The sequence below is a fragment of the Gymnoscopelus microlampas genome, assembly GCF_963454915.1.
Source record: "Gymnoscopelus microlampas genome assembly, chromosome: 18".
Taxonomy (NCBI): domain Eukaryota; kingdom Metazoa; phylum Chordata; class Actinopteri; order Myctophiformes; family Myctophidae; genus Gymnoscopelus; species Gymnoscopelus microlampas.
Window position 1 is genome coordinate 46824116 of NC_139955.1, and position 17697 is coordinate 46841812.

Genomic DNA, 17697 nt, shown 5'->3' on the forward strand with positions numbered 1-17697 from the left:
AGGAGGAGGGGGGAGACGGGGTATAATAACAGCGTTGCTTCCATGTGGATCTTCATGTGGCTAGTCTATGACATCAGTCATTTATGACATCAGTCATCTATGACATCAGTCATTTATGACATATCGTCACTGCATAAACCTCTTATCTCCATATTCTAACGTTTTGTGTTTTTCCTTAAAGGGCAACACCACTTTGGTAGAGGTTTGGGTTGTGTAGTTACCTTGCCATGATGTAACTCCAAAGGTGGACAAGAAATAAAAAATAATCGCTCCATTGATTAGAAATTGATAATTCAAAATATGCTCCTCATTTACTTACATTGTACGGTAAAACAGCTCTCAAAGTCACTCTTTTAGCACAGAAACGAACACAAACAAAGTTGATTCAGACAATATAGAACATCACCAAACCCAGTACTGTTTGTTTTTTTAAATAAAAATGTCAACTTCCTGTTGATTTTGCCATTTTTAATAAGTAGAAAACCTGGACTGGATCGGCGGATCCGGATCCGGATCTTCAAATAGTAAAATCAACAGGAAGTTGACATTTTTATTGAAAAAACAAACAGTACTGGGTTTGGTGATGTTCTATATTGTCTGAATCAGCTATGTTTGGGTTCATTTATGTGCTAAAAGAGTGATTTTGAGAGCTGTTTTACCGTACAATGTAAGTCAATGAGGAGCATATTTTGAATTATCAATTTCTAATCAATGGAGCAATTATTTTTGATTTCTTGTCCACCTTTGGAGTTACATCATGGCAAGGTAACTAAACAACCCAAACCTCTACCAAAGTGGTGTTGCCCTTTAAATGAACGCCCTACTTGATCATACTACAGCATCACACAAAGGCATCAAAAGAAGCAGATCCACGAAAAACAAATGTGAGTTTGTAGATCTGCTACATTTGGCTATTTTTCAATTTGCATCCTGAAAAGTAACAGTTGTGGACATTATGAGGTTTTCCACCCGACAGAGACGACATACAGTATGTAAACCAGACCGCCGGGCCTGATAATGGCATCATGTCACGTCTGTACATTTCTGTTGTCGTGTTGATAATCTCTCAAGACCATACGTGGGCAACTTTGATGACGGAGAGGGCCACTATATTTCCACACTCACTCCAGAGGGCCACACTGCATATTGCCATTCTATGTCACACAAAAGTAGCAAAAATAGCCGATCTACAAGCTCAAAGCGCGACGCGTTTTGAGCTTGTAGATCTGCTATTTTTGCTACTTTTCAATTGGAATCCAGAATTAATTTTTGCTATTTTTCAATTGGAATTCTGAAAAGTAACATTTTTATTTAATTTCAAATGCATTTAGTTATACTTATGTTCATTTTATGAACTTAAATACAAATATATTGGACATAAAAAAGACAATAGAATTTTAGTACTAGTCATTAAGCTACTAATATAGACTGAAGTAATGAAAGCGGGTCATGTTTGCATGTTAGGAATTGTAAACAGCTGAAATCAATAATATATCAGTGTTCTGATATTAACCTGCGGGCCGCATTAAGTGAAGGTGGGGGGCCGCATGTGGCCCCTGGGCCGCCAGTTGCCCATGTATGCTCAAGACAGATTCAGAGCTCCGCAGCTGAATCTGTCGGCGCAACTACCGTTACGGGTAGAGTATTTTTCTTTTTAAAACAATATATTTATTGGCATTTTCAATTAGATAACATAACAACAACAATAGTATAGTCTATTAACAAATTATGCAGATTTTGTGTAGCCTGGGATCCAGCCTGCTTCGCTACGTTCGGCGGACTTTTATTTCTCTCTTCGCTACTCAGTCTGGAATGCCTCCTATCTCCAAGGGAGGCGGGACATGCCAAACGTCTCGAATCGTGCCGTGGCTTCTGATTGGTCTGTGGTGCGGGGCGCGACAAAAAAAACAGTGTGATCGTTGTGATTCGTCATTCGTTTGAACAACATCCAATCAGCAACGACGTTGCCTAACGTAACAGATGTAGTTCCAGTGTAGTTCTGCAAAACGAGTCAATGGGGTGCATTCCAGACTGAGTAGCGAAGAGAGAAATAAAAGTCCGCCGAACGTAGCGAAGCAGGCTGGATCCCAGGCTAGATTTTGTGTGTGTGTGCATGCATGCGTGCATGTGTATCTGTCCTTCACGTATCTCGAGAACCGTCTGACCGATTGACTTCAAACTCAGTACATGCATCGCTGAGTCCCAAGCAGGCCTGGAACTTTGTCATTTTTTAAATTTTTTAAAAGATATTTTTTGGGGCCTTTTATGCCTTTATTTGGACAGGACACTAGGCTGACAGGAAATGGTGAGAGAGATGGGGGGGAGACATACAGCATAGGTCGTCGGGAACGGGAGTCGAACCCGCGACACGCTGTCAAGCTGGATTACCAGCTTATGTGGTATGCGCCTGGACCGCTAGGCCAGCGGACGCCCCGGAACTTTGTCATTTTGACAAATGCCATGCAGGGCGGGAAGGCCATCAAACAAAACAATGATTTTTAATTGACACAAATGAAAAATGTAATTTAAATTTAACTTAATATATTTACAAATTATATATATCTTTTCAAATATTCACACATGCTCAACCCAGAATTAGAGTCACTGGATTCATTTGAAGATGTGTATGCTGTGTGGGGTAAGAATTCAAAAGACACTGGTGTTTAACCCATTAAGACCTGAGACTGTGTCATTTTTAGATTTGAGCTAAAAAGCATTATTTTACACTTTGGGCTATTCAAAAATAGCAGATCAACAAGCTCGTAGCGTGGTACTCGGTGCCGCGCTACGAGCTTGTTGATCTGCTATTTTTTTTAAATCGTGAAAATGTGTGCAAATCTTTGAATATATATATTTTTAAAGCGAACATTTTTAACTCAAATCTTTACTTCTGGGGGGTCCCTGGAACAAAATATTTTGATGGGGGTCTGCGGCCATATACATATAATTTTGGGGGTCCTTGACATGAAAAAGATTGAGCACCACTGATATAGAAACATACGTTTTTCAGAAAACTGTTGATTTAGGAGACGTGTAGAATCGGCTTCACGTCTTAAAGGGTTAAAATATATTGACAGGAATGAGGCAAAGGTGAAATGGTAGAATCAGTCGGGTCAGTGTGGGTCACTGTGGACTCGGGGGCAGATATTGTTTTTGAGGGGCAGAAGGCTTTGACATGTTTATTCTCCATGTTGACAATTTGTTCTTTGATCTGTGCCCATGTGACACAACAGATAATAGCTAAACTGCCCCATAGATGTTTGATTTATGTTAAAGTCAAAGACCTTTTATTTGTGTTATTTATTTCAGACCACATTTACAGTAACACCTATTATCACCCCCTGTAACTCCTGTATGCTGGACTCATTTCATTTACGTACTAAATAAACCTCTGCTATAAAGGACTATCTGACAGGAATCATTTACATAGATAGCATACCAACCCATAATTAAGAGGTTGCACTTAAAAAGTTGCATTTTATTTTCTTAGTTTTTTAAGTCGTGGTAAAATCTTCATCCCACATCAAGTACATTAACAGTAAAAGACACAAGTACAAAGTACATACAGAGAGAGAGAGATTTATTGACATTTAGTTCAAACTCAGGACGTTAAATTCGCATTTTTTTCCCTTAAATGTATAAAATAAAGAATAAATGCATGCTTTGGAAAATGGTCATGAATAATTTTAACATGCACACGATCATTATCAGACCTAGTACCCTTCAGCTTCTTGTTTATGACTGGCTAGTGACTATCACAGGTTTTCTAGCATTTGTAGAAATAGTGGGCCTTAAATGTAATTGAAAAATTATATATGTATTTTCCCCCACATTTGTAAACAAATATTAAAAATAAAATGGTGCCCAGTGTTCTCAGGGGCCCAGTGTTCCAGTTATCCTTCCTTTTTTTTGGTTTTACTTGTGTCTATTAAGCACCATGTTTGCATTGCGGACAGTAGTGATGCGCTGGTCGGGTTTTTTCATGACCCGCCCCGCCCCGCGACGGAACCCAACCCGCCTCAACCCGCCCCGCGAACCCATATATAAATCTATGGCTCAACCCGCCCCGCGACCCGCGATTTTTTTTTTATTCTGTAAAATCATGGTTAGAAAATAATCCCCAAGTGTATTCAAACTGTTTTATTGTTATTATTCTTATTCATATTAGGAATAAAGACAAAACAAGAGCATGTGATTTCTTTTTTTTTTTTGCGTGTGAGAGCGGCTGACCCGCTCACCCGCAGCCCGCATAATTTCCTCTGAAATTCTGACTTGACCCACCCGCGCTGCGGGTTGACCCGCGGGTCCCGCGGGTTACGGGTCAACCCGCGCATCACTAGCGGACAGAGTACAACATGAGCAGAGAGAGAAAAAATATATACATTATACTTTTTTTTTTTTTAAGTAAACAAAAAACAATCGAAAAAAGACCATGAACATTAATAGCCATGCTTAGGCAAGTCCTTTTGGGGACCCATAATAAAGTAAAGTAAAAACATTGTAAATGAAATTTGGAAATACATGTCCCCCCCTTTTTTTTATTCCTCCCTTCTGTAAAGTTATTTTTTTTTCCTACACATTGTTTGGTGCTTTTTTCCTTTTTTTCCCTTTCCCACCCTTCCCAAGGTCTGTCCACCGGTAAGCACAACATGGTAATAGTACTGATATGTTTGGCAATAATATCCACAGTACCCTCAAGTCAGTGACATTGAAAAATGACATTTGAAAAAAAAAAACATACTGACAGACATTTTAGAAAAAAAAAAAAAAACACATAGCAAAAACAAACCCTGGCTACATTTTACATGAATAATAAGAAACAAAATAAATGAAGATAAACATAGACATGGTAAGGCTTTCTGAGAGGTTGTTTATGCATTTATTTCCTTTTTGTCCTCCTCCACCCCTTTTCTAACAACTATTGGCACCTGTTGCTAGGCAGAAAAAAAAACTTTTCTAACAACTATTGGCACCTGTTGCTAGGCAGAAAAAAAAAAAACGGGTCTCCCTCCGCCAGGAGCCCGGTCCCCGCCGGCCCGGTGCAGGGACATCACCCATACAGCACTCAGGGACCCCCTCCCCTTTCATTAAATAAAAACAGGTAGACCAGGGTTTTCTACAAATGTCTTCTAAATCAGTAGTTCTCAAACTGTTCCAGGGACCCCCCCCCCCCAGAAGAGAGGGTTTGTGTTAAAAAAGTGTTTAACACAAACCCTGTTTTTTCTAAAATAGCAGATGTACAAGATCGCAGCGCTGTGAGCTTGTACATCTGCTATTTTTTGTAGATCTGTAGATCTCCTTTTTTGTAGAATTTTTGTCGATTGTTTTTGTAGATTGTAGATTTTTGTAGATCTGCTATTTTTCAATAGCCAACGCTTAGATATAAAATGACACAGATTATTTCCCGGTTTTAATGGGTTGAAGTGGTGAATTAAATGAAAACAGGTGCACCAGGGTTGAAGAGGTTAATGTGAGATGTTTCTCAGAGGTGCACCTGTCCTGAAAACGGAATTATTAACCATCAAATCTCTTAAAGCAGACTTGAGGGCTGTTTGCAGTGACGATCTCGTCCATCCAGGAAACCATCGTCTTGAGGTTGGTGTACACAGAAGGACCTCCCCTCCAACCATTAAGGTAGTTACCATACAGCGTCCAGGAGGCATCGTCGTTCTCACACATCAGGGGTGCTCCAAAGTCAGCCTGAAACAAGAAGCAGTTGTGTTTTTCAATGTGTGTTATTCAATGTGTGTTATTATGTGTAAATATCATGTGATGTTTTCATCTCTGTGTCACTCACCCAGGGATGGGACTTAGAGAGTCCAGTACAGAACGTAGTGCTGGTGATCCATTTGTCGGCGGCCATGTGGGGGGAAGCATCTGCAGGCCAGTCACGTCTGCATTGATCATTGCTGATGATAGTGAGAGAAGTCTCCTGGAGCTTGGGATTGTCTCCTGGGGAAAAACACACAGGATTCAAAGTTGAGGACTTTGTACAGTCATTTATAAATACAGTGGAACATTGTCATCCATTACAAAATACATATTTTTAACCCCTATTTTTGGCATGTCGTTATAGGAAAAAATACGTATTTATTTATTGTTCACACATTTTTGAAAATAGTGATCCACAAGCTCACAACATGCTGTGATGTGAGCTTGTAGATCATCTATTTCCACTCTGAATATAATGTTGAGATTATGAATTGCCAGTGAAGACTCTAAGCAGAAGTACAGGAAGTCCCGCCCTAAAGCCCAAGGAAGTTACGTTAATGCTGTGCAGATCTGTCCCAGGAAATGAATACTGTGCTGTGATTGGTCAATGAAAGAGCGCTTCCAGGGGAAGTACATACAACGTAAGTCCCGCCCCATTATCAGTACATGCTGATAACGTGACCAATCAAATTCCTTGTTGACCTGTATGAATGTGTGTTTATGTTGTTTCCTCACCTCCGGTCCGCCCCCATCCAGTGAACTTGCACGTCTTGCCAGCAGGGGGGAAGGCACCAGCCTCAGGGACACACACAGGCTTAACATACTTGTTAATCTTCACAGGTTGCCACAGTTTGATCAACTCCATGCCATACTGAGGAAAGTTGGATCCAGTCGCTTTGGGGTGCCTGAAGACCTATCAGAGAAATGACAGACACATGTTTAGATTAACCATATAAGCCCTGTTTCCATAAAAGAAAAAAATTAAAAGCTCAGATTGTAGATCTATTTTCAAAGGAGCTGTGAATCTGTCTAGAGAGATTAGTGTGAACATAGTGTTAGTTATGTAATATGTTCTGACACATGTTTGATGTTCATACTGTACCTTTTCAACCCAGATCTTCTGTTGAGTGTTTTCAGTAGATTTACGGTCGTGAGCTCCCAGCACCACATGGTCAAAGCGATGACTGGAGAAGACAACAGAAACAAATGATTATTTCACTTTAATGTTGAAAGAGATGAAGAGACAGAGTGTGATAATAAACTGTGTTTACTTATATATATGTCATGGATATGTATGTTTGTATTACCTGGTCCATAAGCCGGTGGTCGCAACAAGATACGGATTAATCAGTACACCATTACCAAGAAATCTGTTTCCATCATCATTCTGAAAGATAAAAGGTAAAGTGTGAATCAAAGGCAGACATATTGTGAGCTTGTAGTTCTTTTTGTCGTGTGACACCGTCGTACAATGGAGCATGAATGAAGCACTTCTCCAAGATATGACCTTGTTCTATTAGCTCAGTGGTTCTCAAAGAGGGGTCCGGGGACCCCCAGGGGTCCCTGAAGGGGTTCCAGGCGGTCCCCAGCCAAATGCGTTACTATAGTAAGTGTCACTTCCTAGTGTCCTTGAGCACGACACTGAACCCCTTCAAAACTCAGCCAGGAGGAGCCGGGGATTGAACCGGGAACCTTCTGATTCCAAGACGACGGCTGTACCTCCTGAGCCACTGCTGACCTGTTGCATAATGTATATTTATAATGTATATTCATATGTATATATGTATATTTACATAGATAGCCACCATCCAGGGCCAGGAATGTGGAGCAGCCTCTTCACCGTTGACGATTAAAGGTAGAACTGCAGGCCGAGTCCCACACCCACTCATCTCTACACATGATAAAACACACAGGACAGCTCTAAATACATACAATTAAATAGCTTACATTTCATGACCCACACACACACACACACACACACACACAGAGCATGCTTCAATGGACATTAAAACATGAACACACCTTTCATGGCAGAGCTGATGAACTTCTTGCTGGATGTCCAGTAGACGGTGGGCGTGTCTGGAACGCCACACACTTCAGGACCTCTTATCAAGAAACCCGCCATCAGCCAACCACGGCCTTGTTTCACCATGATGGAACCTCCTCTGTCGGCCTGATGAGACACAAGTAAGCATATTGTTCACTCTCCAGCGCTCAGTTACTGTTAAAGTACACTGTCAAATATTTACAATGTAAAGTCTTTACAATTTATTTTATTTTTCTACTTCTAATTTATTTCCAGGAAGAGAGACAGGCTATAGTAATTCTCTGTTAGCTTGGAATCACCATCGATGATGTCGTTGGCAGGCAGGTTCCTGAGCTGTGTACATTAAGATTTGAATGGGATTTGAATGGCATTCTTACTACGCATGCGTCCTGGCCTCCTGTCACGTTTTCGGCACAGATCATGTTGTCATCTAACCTGCCGCTCCAGATCCGGTTACAACGGTCATGGTCAGTTACCTTAACGCTCACTCCTTGCAGAGCTCTGGGGAATGGTAGCGGTTCTATAGATACAAACAAACCAACAAACAAACAAACAAACAACAGAATCATTATTAGTGTGAGTATAAGGTTCTGACTGCAAGATTAACAACTTAAACCCTGCGTTCCTATTTTGGGCATGTTATCGATCCCCAGGGTGTCATTTTGGGGGTCCCGTGCTTACCTTCTCCGACGTGACCCCAGCCATAGACCATGGCGTCCGTACCAGTGGGAAACACACTGCCGTCGTCTGCCAGGCAAGCAGGTTGGATGTCTTCAGTGAAGTCGACGGGTGAGTCCATTTTCAGCAGAGCTTGGTCGTTACCCCACCGCCCGCTATAGGAAGATCAGAATAATCCAATATTAGTTATTAACCCATTGATACCTGGAACGCATCTGTGTCACTTTAGATGTCTTTGGCTATTCAAAAATAGCATATATACAAGCTCATAGCGCGGCACCGAGTGCCGCGCTATGAGCTTGCAGATCTGCTATTTTTGAAAAATCTTGGAAAAAAAAAAAAAAAGATTTTTTTTTCCAAAAACTGTTATGATTTTGTTTGTTTTTAAGAATCGCCTCAGGTCTTAATGGGTGAATAACACTAGAATAATCAACGTTGATTTTGGTGTCAGTCATGGACATCCTTACATTGGAGAGCACTTTTGGTTGATCCTGAAATCAATAACGCCTCTCTGCACGCCTCCTGCCTGATCCAGGTTGGTCCGTCCAAGCTGGACTCTCAAGGTCATTGGGTCGATGTTTCTGGAGGAGAGAAATATCCCATTTAGTCATGCTATATTCCTTTGGTTTCGTATTGTTGACTGTTGAAGTTCTCAAAGATGCCTCTCTCTCTCTCCCCCTCTCCCTATATCCCTCTCTCTCTCTCCGCCCCCTCTCTCTCTCTCTCTGTGCCGCTCGCTCACAAAAAATCGTGCATGTGTACAGAATGACAGGCTAACAACACAAACACAGGGAGGAGGACCCTGAGCCCCCCGATCTCTCAGGGGAGAATCGCCCCTGGTGTAATAATATGAATGAACTTACTTTAGGCATTGTTTGGGAAGGTAGACATGTTCAGCGTCCACGAGAGTCGCGCTGCAGATGTGTTCAGAGTCTCGTTGAATGCTGACGGCAGACGGAAGTTTAGCTGGAGTTCCTCCGAGAATCAGTGAGTCAGGTTCCTGGTGGGTGGGTACACCTGCCATCGCCGCACACACTGGAACAGGGAACAGAGAAATAATAAGACCTACAGTATAGGCTAGGCTATACAAAACATGGCATCTAAAAAAATAATTTGCCTAAAAATAATTAGCAAAAAGAAACAACATTATGAAATGTGTCTTACTGCAGAGAGCAATGATCAGAATGATGTAAGGACGGCACCACCATTTGAACTGGAGGCTTATGTCAGCCATCGTGGCACAGAGGCCGGCAGAAATCTGAAATAAGAAGGACACTTTGATCACAGCAGCGCCAGAACGAAACCTTTGACCTTCATGGAATAAAACATAAAACACAAGACCACGTTTTAGTAATCAAACCTGATTCAAGACTCGCTCTGATGGTATCCAAGCAGGAAGTAGATTCAGATGCTCCTTGGCAGTCTATAGGGGAGGGAGATTCACTGGAAGAACTAATCCGTGGAAAAGATACCTGGGATCTGGTTACTGCTTCTCTCTGAAGAAGGGGTTGAGGTCTCGAGTATCGCCGTTGGACTAGAACGAACTGATGGATTGCACTGTCTTATAAACCCTTGTCTGTACGGTGCTCGTGTCATCAGGGTGATGTCAGTCATATCCATATATGGAGCCCCCGATATCAGTCATGCCCAGAAGATAGGGTCTGTGATGTCAGGCTTGGATGTTTCGGTTAGCTCCATATATGGGGCTCCCAGTGGTGGAAAATAACTAAGTACATTTACTCAAGTACTGTACTTAAGTACAATTTTGAGGTATTTGTACTTTACTTGAGTATTTCCAATTTCCAATACTTTTACTTCTACTCCACTACATCTCAGAGGCAAATATTGTACTTTTACTCCACTACAATTACTTGAAAACTTTAGTTACTAGTTACTTTTCAGATATAAATGATTACATTATAAAACATACATTAACCACTTTAGCCCTGTTTTATACCTAGGCTATTTTAAAATAGCAGATCTACAAGCTCTCAACGCGTCGCATTGCGACGCGTTGTGAGCTTGTAGATCTGCTATTTTCAAATATTTAGTACTTTTACTTTTGGTACTTTAAGTACATTTTGATGCCAATACTTTTGTACTTTTACTGAAGTACATTTTTAATTCTGGACTTTTACTTGTAACAGAGTCTTTTTATATTGCAGTATTGGTACTTTTACTTAAGTAAAGAATTTGAGTACTTTTTCCACCACTGATGGGGCTCCAGGAGGGGGTCTATGATGTCAGAGCTTGGTGTGTCAGTTTATCTCCATATATACAACAACGTCGATATGTCGTAGATGACTGACGTCATAGACTAGCCAGATGAAGATCCACATGGAAGCAACACTGGAATGTTATGCCCATATTTGGAGATCCCTGATGTCGTACATATATGCCTATATATGGGCATATTGGTTGGAGAGACAGATCGGGGCTGAGGCGACGATCGGCTTCTCAATTCTTACCTCTTTCTGTATCGTATCAAAAAACAAGAAAGATAGCCCCGGTATTCTACAGATGTCTGTATAGTTCTGATGGTCTGGAAAAAAGTAATGGATGGGTTGAAACAACCTTTTAAAGCAGTTTTGTTCCTGATCATTCCTGATCAGTAACGTCAACATGGAGGTACATTCCTGATTATGTTTAGCCCGTCTGCTCCACTCAAAGCCAGGCAGAACTAAAAAGAAAGTTTCAATGTTGTTGGGTGCCTCGGGGCTAAAGCACCCAGTAGAAATGACGAGCACCCATCACAAACTAATCACAAAAAAAATGTAAATAAAAAAAACGACATCTGCACTTCATGAAGTATTTTTTGTACCAAATTAACCGCATTAAAGTAACAAAAAAAACACAAAAAGGTAACAAACCCGGCCGCGCATGCGTTGCACACCCAATAGCACGGACATAAACCGGCGCCCCTGGGCATGAGACCAAACTGAGGGCGGGGGGCCACGGAGGCCATGGCCATCTGCTTTTTTTTCACTCGTTTTTAGAAAATGTTTTTATGTTCTACATATTGCCACAGCTGGCTCTCGGCCTTGACAGATATTGGGGAGGAGACCAGGGTAAAAGGTAAAACGAGGTGTGTTTATAAATCAGGCCTAATGACAAACAACTAAGGGAAAGGCGAACAGAACATATTACGGATCCTATGAGGTGTGTAGTCAGTAAATCAGTGGTGTAGGCGTGCATGTGTGGAGCATAGTGTGGTGGTGCGAAGTCAGTGTGGATGGAAATTAACAGACATAATAATCATAAGGGAATGGGGGTAGAGCTGGTGGAGACAGCATGTTTGTTCTCCTCTGGATCTCAACAGAGACTGGCCTGGCCTAATTCAGTTAAAAACCTGCTGATCCTGTTGTTTTTCCTTTAGTTAATGGTTATCCTTTCAAAGTAAAAGGCCAATTGTTACAGTTTTAGTTAACTTTTATGCTCGAAATCTACATTATCAAATCCAAACGGATACAGGTCCTAAACCATGAGGGCACCTCAATGTTAAATTCACAGTTTCTTCCCAAATGTTAAAAGAATATATAATACAAAATAAATGTGTGCTTTGGAAAATGGTTTGAAGTATTTGTATGATTTGAACATACTGGGTAGATCATTATCAGACCTAAACTTCAATTTCTTGTTTATCCGCAAAATGACTGGATGAATTTTGTAGCAATGTGTAGCATTAGTAGAAATATCGGGCCTTACATGTCATTTGAAATTGATTTGGCCCCTCATTTATAAAATATAAATGTAAAATCAAATGTGAAATAGAAAATAATAAATGTAAAAAAGTATGTGTGCCTTTTATGCCCATATATGGAGATCTCTGTATCTGTCAGTCCATGTACCTTGTATACCCATATATGGAGATTGGAGATCCCTGATGTCATCAGTATATACCCATATATTGTCATGCCCATATAAGGGCATATAAGTTAGATCGGCAGTTCTGGACAACTGGATATCCATAATGCCTATATATGGACATCTCGGGGGCGTGGCAGCTAAAATTTATATCAAATATAACTAGGAAAAGTGCTCCTCGGAGCACAAGTCTCCGCCAGCAGACTTGTGTTGGGAATGTTGGGAATGTTCTACTTCTTATGTTCCAATTCTTACAAAAAATAGAACATGTTACTGTGTCATAGTAACATGACACAAGTGTCCTATCCGTCTGTATAACTGTCCTATCCCTCCTGTCTGTATAAGTGTCCTATCCGTCCTGTCTGTATAAGTGTCCTATCCGTCCTGTCTGTATAAGTGTCCTATCCGTCCTGTCTGTATAAGTGTCCTATCCGTCCTGTCTATGTAAGTGTCCTATCCGTCCTGTCTGTATAAGTGTCCTATCCGTCCTGTCTGTGTAAGTGTCCTATCTGTCCTGTCTGTGTAAGTGTCCTATCCAATTGTTACAGTATCCGCCATTTCTCAGCCATTTCGTGATTATTCCTGTCTTACCTCACTTTGAAAGAGGCTAAGACTCTTTCAAAGTGACACATGTATTTATAGGCCGCTATACGTCACTAGCCAATAAGATCACACTATTTCACCGTATTGTCACGTGTCACGTGAGGCTTGACCAATGTTAGCTTGACATGTGGAAAGTGAAAACAATGTCTCCTGGCGGAGAGCACAAGTCTCCGCCAGCAGACTTGTGTTGGGAATGTTGGGAATGTTCTAATTCTTACAAAAAATAGAACATGTTACTGTGTCATAGTAACATGACACAAGTGTCCTATCCGTCTGTATAAGTGTCCTATCCGTCCTGTCTGTATAAGTGTCCTATCCCTCCTGTCTGTATAAGTGTCCTATCTGTCCTGTCTGTATAAGTGTCCTATCTGTCCTGTCTGTGTAAGTGTCCTATCCAATTGTTACAGTATCCGCCATTTCTCAGCCATTTCGTGATTTTTCCTGTCTTACCTCACTTTGAAAGAGCCAAAGACTCTTTCAAAGTGACACATGTATTTATAGCCCGTTATATGTCACTAGCCAATCAGATCACACTATTTCACCGTATTGTCAAGTGTCACGTGAGGCTCGACCAATGTTTGCTTGGCTGACGGAAAGTGAAAACAAACTCTCCTGGCGGAGACAATAATTAATATCAAAAGCCAGAGTAGACGGTAAAATCACCCAAAACATGTTTGAAAGTGAAATATCTATTTGTCACAGTAACTGTATTTTTATCTATAGGCCTACATGTCGTACATTCAATGTAAAATTCAAATTAGTTTTATTGCACAAAAGTAAACTCTCAGAGTAATGTAATATTTTGCCTTTCAAAAGACCAGAATTCTAAAAGTATGTCGTACATTTACCATTTATAATGAGGTAAAGTTGCATTAGTTGCATTTAATGTAAATTCAACAACCAAACAATTCTTAATGTATAGCACCCTATTATGCCAAAATAAAGTAAACAAAATTAGAATGATGTATAGTGAAACTATCTAAACTAAACACTTTAAAACACTTCTGTCTGACATTCACTTCCTCTTTTTTAGCTGCTGGTCAGATCTAAAAATGAGTGACTGAATATGGGCTCAATGTGAACATAGTCAAACAGAAAGTACAAGTGTGGCATATATTTGTCATTAAGAATGGGGAATTAGGTGAGAGCGTTGCTCAGTACATTCATAACATCCCTGTTAAATGCCTTCTACCATTCTGAGGTCCAATAAGATCCATAAAGACTGAAGGTAATAAGGAACTGAAAACATATTTTAGCATGTTTTAGTTGGTCTCTCTCTAGCATCAAAGTTTATCATCAAAGTATTGTTTCAGGAATGCGACAAACAAAAAAATATCCATTCATTCATGTCTCCATGGGGTGACTTAATCGATAGAAAAGTAATGTTTTGGGTGAACTATCCCTTTTAAAGGCCAGATACTACATTTAATGTGAGCTGAAAGAAACAAAAAACAACAGGGTTCTGGAGTTTGCCAAGCTTTATTTAAAAAATGTACAGTGGACAGTATGATACAAAAGTGTTTTGTGTTGTGAAACAAACATCTTTTTTTCTATAATGTTTATCGGTTAAAGTACATCAGTAAAAACAACCCTACATTAGTCAGTGGTTCTTTTAATCTATCTTTTTTTTTTTACTACTTTACAAACAATGGCAGGTACAAGCTGTTAATCAAGCTAAATGTGTAACAATGGTTAACTTACAAACAAACTCATTTTGAAAAGTGACATTGATTTTAAATGACGGTGCCCGTTGTCTTCCTTTAGATTCAATCAAGACTCAAAGATCAAAGCTGACGAGATGACATTAAAATAACTGAGTGGACATTATTACTACGGAAACGCAGTATATTCACACAGCAGTTACCATAATGTCTGTATTAACCCATTAAGACGGGGAACGCATCTGTCATTTTAAGATTTCTAGAAAAATACATTTGAATATATACATATATGTTTTAAAGCGAGCATTTTTAACTCCGATCTGTGCTTCTGGCGGGGTCCCTGGAACAACATATTTTGAGATGTTGGAGCACCACTGATACCCCCCCCCCCCCCCCCGCCCGCAGAAGCAAAGATTTGAGTTAAAAATTTGCTTTAAAAATATAAAAGATTTGCACAAACTTTTATACATTTTTCAAAAATAGCAGATCTACAAGCTCATAGCGCGGCACTCGGTGCCGCGCTATGAGCTTGTAGATCTGCTATTTTTGAATAGCCAAAGAAATACAAAAAATGACACGGATTGAATGGGTTGACCAGAACCAGTCATGCTGGGTTGTGCTTTGTTCATTGAACAAAGCACAACCCAGCATGACTGGTTCTGGTGTCACCAACAGCAGTCTCTACAGGCTGGGACTGGTTGGTTTGGTTACTCTTCAAACATTGACCCCGGTGCCAAACAGCACCAGCTCTTTGCCAGTAAAACAGGCCCCAGGACAGAGAGAACAGCTTACTGGCACGTTTGGGGGGAAAAAAAGGAACCACTTGCCCCGCAGAGTTGACATTTTAACAGATTAAACGTATCGTGTTACTTTGTTGTGGGCACTGTCATTTAAACTTTAAACACGTCCCATAAACCACTATACTAACACAAAATACATGACAGTCCTGGCTGTTCGCACTCTGAACACCTAGATGTAGTTCTAGAGCCTCTTTGCTCAACATTAACTTTGGCATCGCAACTTTAAAAAAAAAAAAAGGTAAAATATTGCACAGATTGTTTCTACCAGGGAAGCGGACATTATTTACAACTGATCTCCAACCTCCATGGGACAGGGACGCTCATGTAGATCTGCTATTTGCCACTACTTTCACGGAGGCCTTACAGTAGAGCAGGGGTCTTCAACAGGGGGTCCGGGACCCCTAGGGGGTCCTCAGAGTTACTACAGGGGGTCCGCCAAATCTTTGTTTGTGATATGATTTTTTTTCACCTTAACCCCATCCCTTTTCTGAGGTGAACTTTAGCCCAACATAGCAGATCTACAAGCTCACGTCGTCTCGCGCTGCGAGGCGTTGTGAGCTTGTAGATCGGCTATTTTTGGCAAAGAGGTATAGGGGAAAAAGAGAAGACCAAGTAAACAAAAAAAAGTTTCATCTTAAACACAATTTTATACAATATAGAGGGGGTCCTTGGGCTGAAAACGTTGAAGACCCCTGCAGTGGAGAAGTGATTTGAGCTTGGCCGTCTCAAGGTGTTGCAAACAACTTCTCAACAAGTCTTCTTCTCAACAAGTTCTGACGTTTTGTCCTCCCTAATTCTAGCCCTTTAAGTCAAATCCAACATTTATGTCTTAACTTCAGACACTTAGTCCTAAACATAAGGGAACCTAACAGCTAGAAAACAGTTGAACACGCACACATGAATTTTACATAACCGCAACCACAACAACAACAGAAAAACTGAATAAGTACAAAATGATTGTCAAAGGCACAGAAAATATCAAACATGCTAAGTTGCTTATCGTAGAAAGATATCTTTGGATGTGATATGTAACCGTCTCAAGTCGACACGTGTGACAATCTAACCGACCCTCAAATCACTACTGAGCGAGTCAGTCAGTCTGTCTGACCTGTAAGCGCTTTCACTCAATGTTAGTTGATTGTTATGGAGGCTAAACAGATTAGCTTACTGTACATAGCATGTTACTGGTTAATAGTCTGTTAATACCTCCCACAAACCTTTTAACCCATTAAGACCTGGAACTGTGTCATTTTTAGATTTGAGCTAAAGAAGCATTATTTTACACTTTGGGCTATTCAAAAATAGCAGATCTACAAGCTCATAGCGCGGCACCGAGTGCCGCGCTACGAGCTTGTAGATCTACTATTTTAGAAAATTCGTGAAAATGTGTGCAAATCTTTGAATATTTATATTTTTAAAGCGAACATTTTTAACTCAAATCTTTGCTTCTGGGGGGGTCCCTGGAACAAAATATTTTGATGGGGGTCCGCGGCCAAATACATATAATTTTGGGGGTCCTTGACATGAAAAAGATTGAGCACCCACTGATATAGAAACATGCGTTTTTCAGAATACTGTTGAGATTTAGGAGACATGTAGAATCGGCTTCAGGTCTCAATGGGTTAATGATGAAAAATGTAATGTAACAAAACAATATCCCAAATGGTCCAAGGAAGAAGTCCTAGGTCTGTTAAAGAGTTAGTTTGTTGTTAGTTTATTGTATTTCATAATTCAACACAATGAAAATAAATCACTTTACCAAGTTCAATTGATGCCTTAGTTAAAAGCAAGAAAATCCCAAAGGGGAGGAAACGGTGAAAAACACCTCTATAGATAAGATGCCCCGACATCATTCAATAGGCTTTCTTTGCTAAGGTAAAAAAAAGAAAATAAATCAATATGTTTTATACAAAATCATTACATTGTGGAGTATGTTGATGTATTTCCATCTATTAAAAAAAGGAGAAAGAAAAACCACGTCGTAGACGATCACGAGGAGGAGAACTTGATAGAAAGGAGAAATTATAAAAAGGGCTTAGAGGCTTTAAATGGCCTCAGTGATCATTCAATGAATTAACCCACTCAAACTAACGAGCAGAAGGTTCTTTAAGTGTTTTTCTTTTTAGATGATCCAGGAGCTGAGAGCGTGGACACACTGTGGATATGAGGCCTCAGCTGACTGGAAGCTGATTGGACAGACAGACGTCACCAAACCAACGTCTTCAGGACGGTGACTCAAACCCACTGACCCTGCTAGGGATGGGACCATAGACTAGACTGACCCTGCCAGGGATGGGATGATATTAAACGTTACAAACATCTACAATTATCA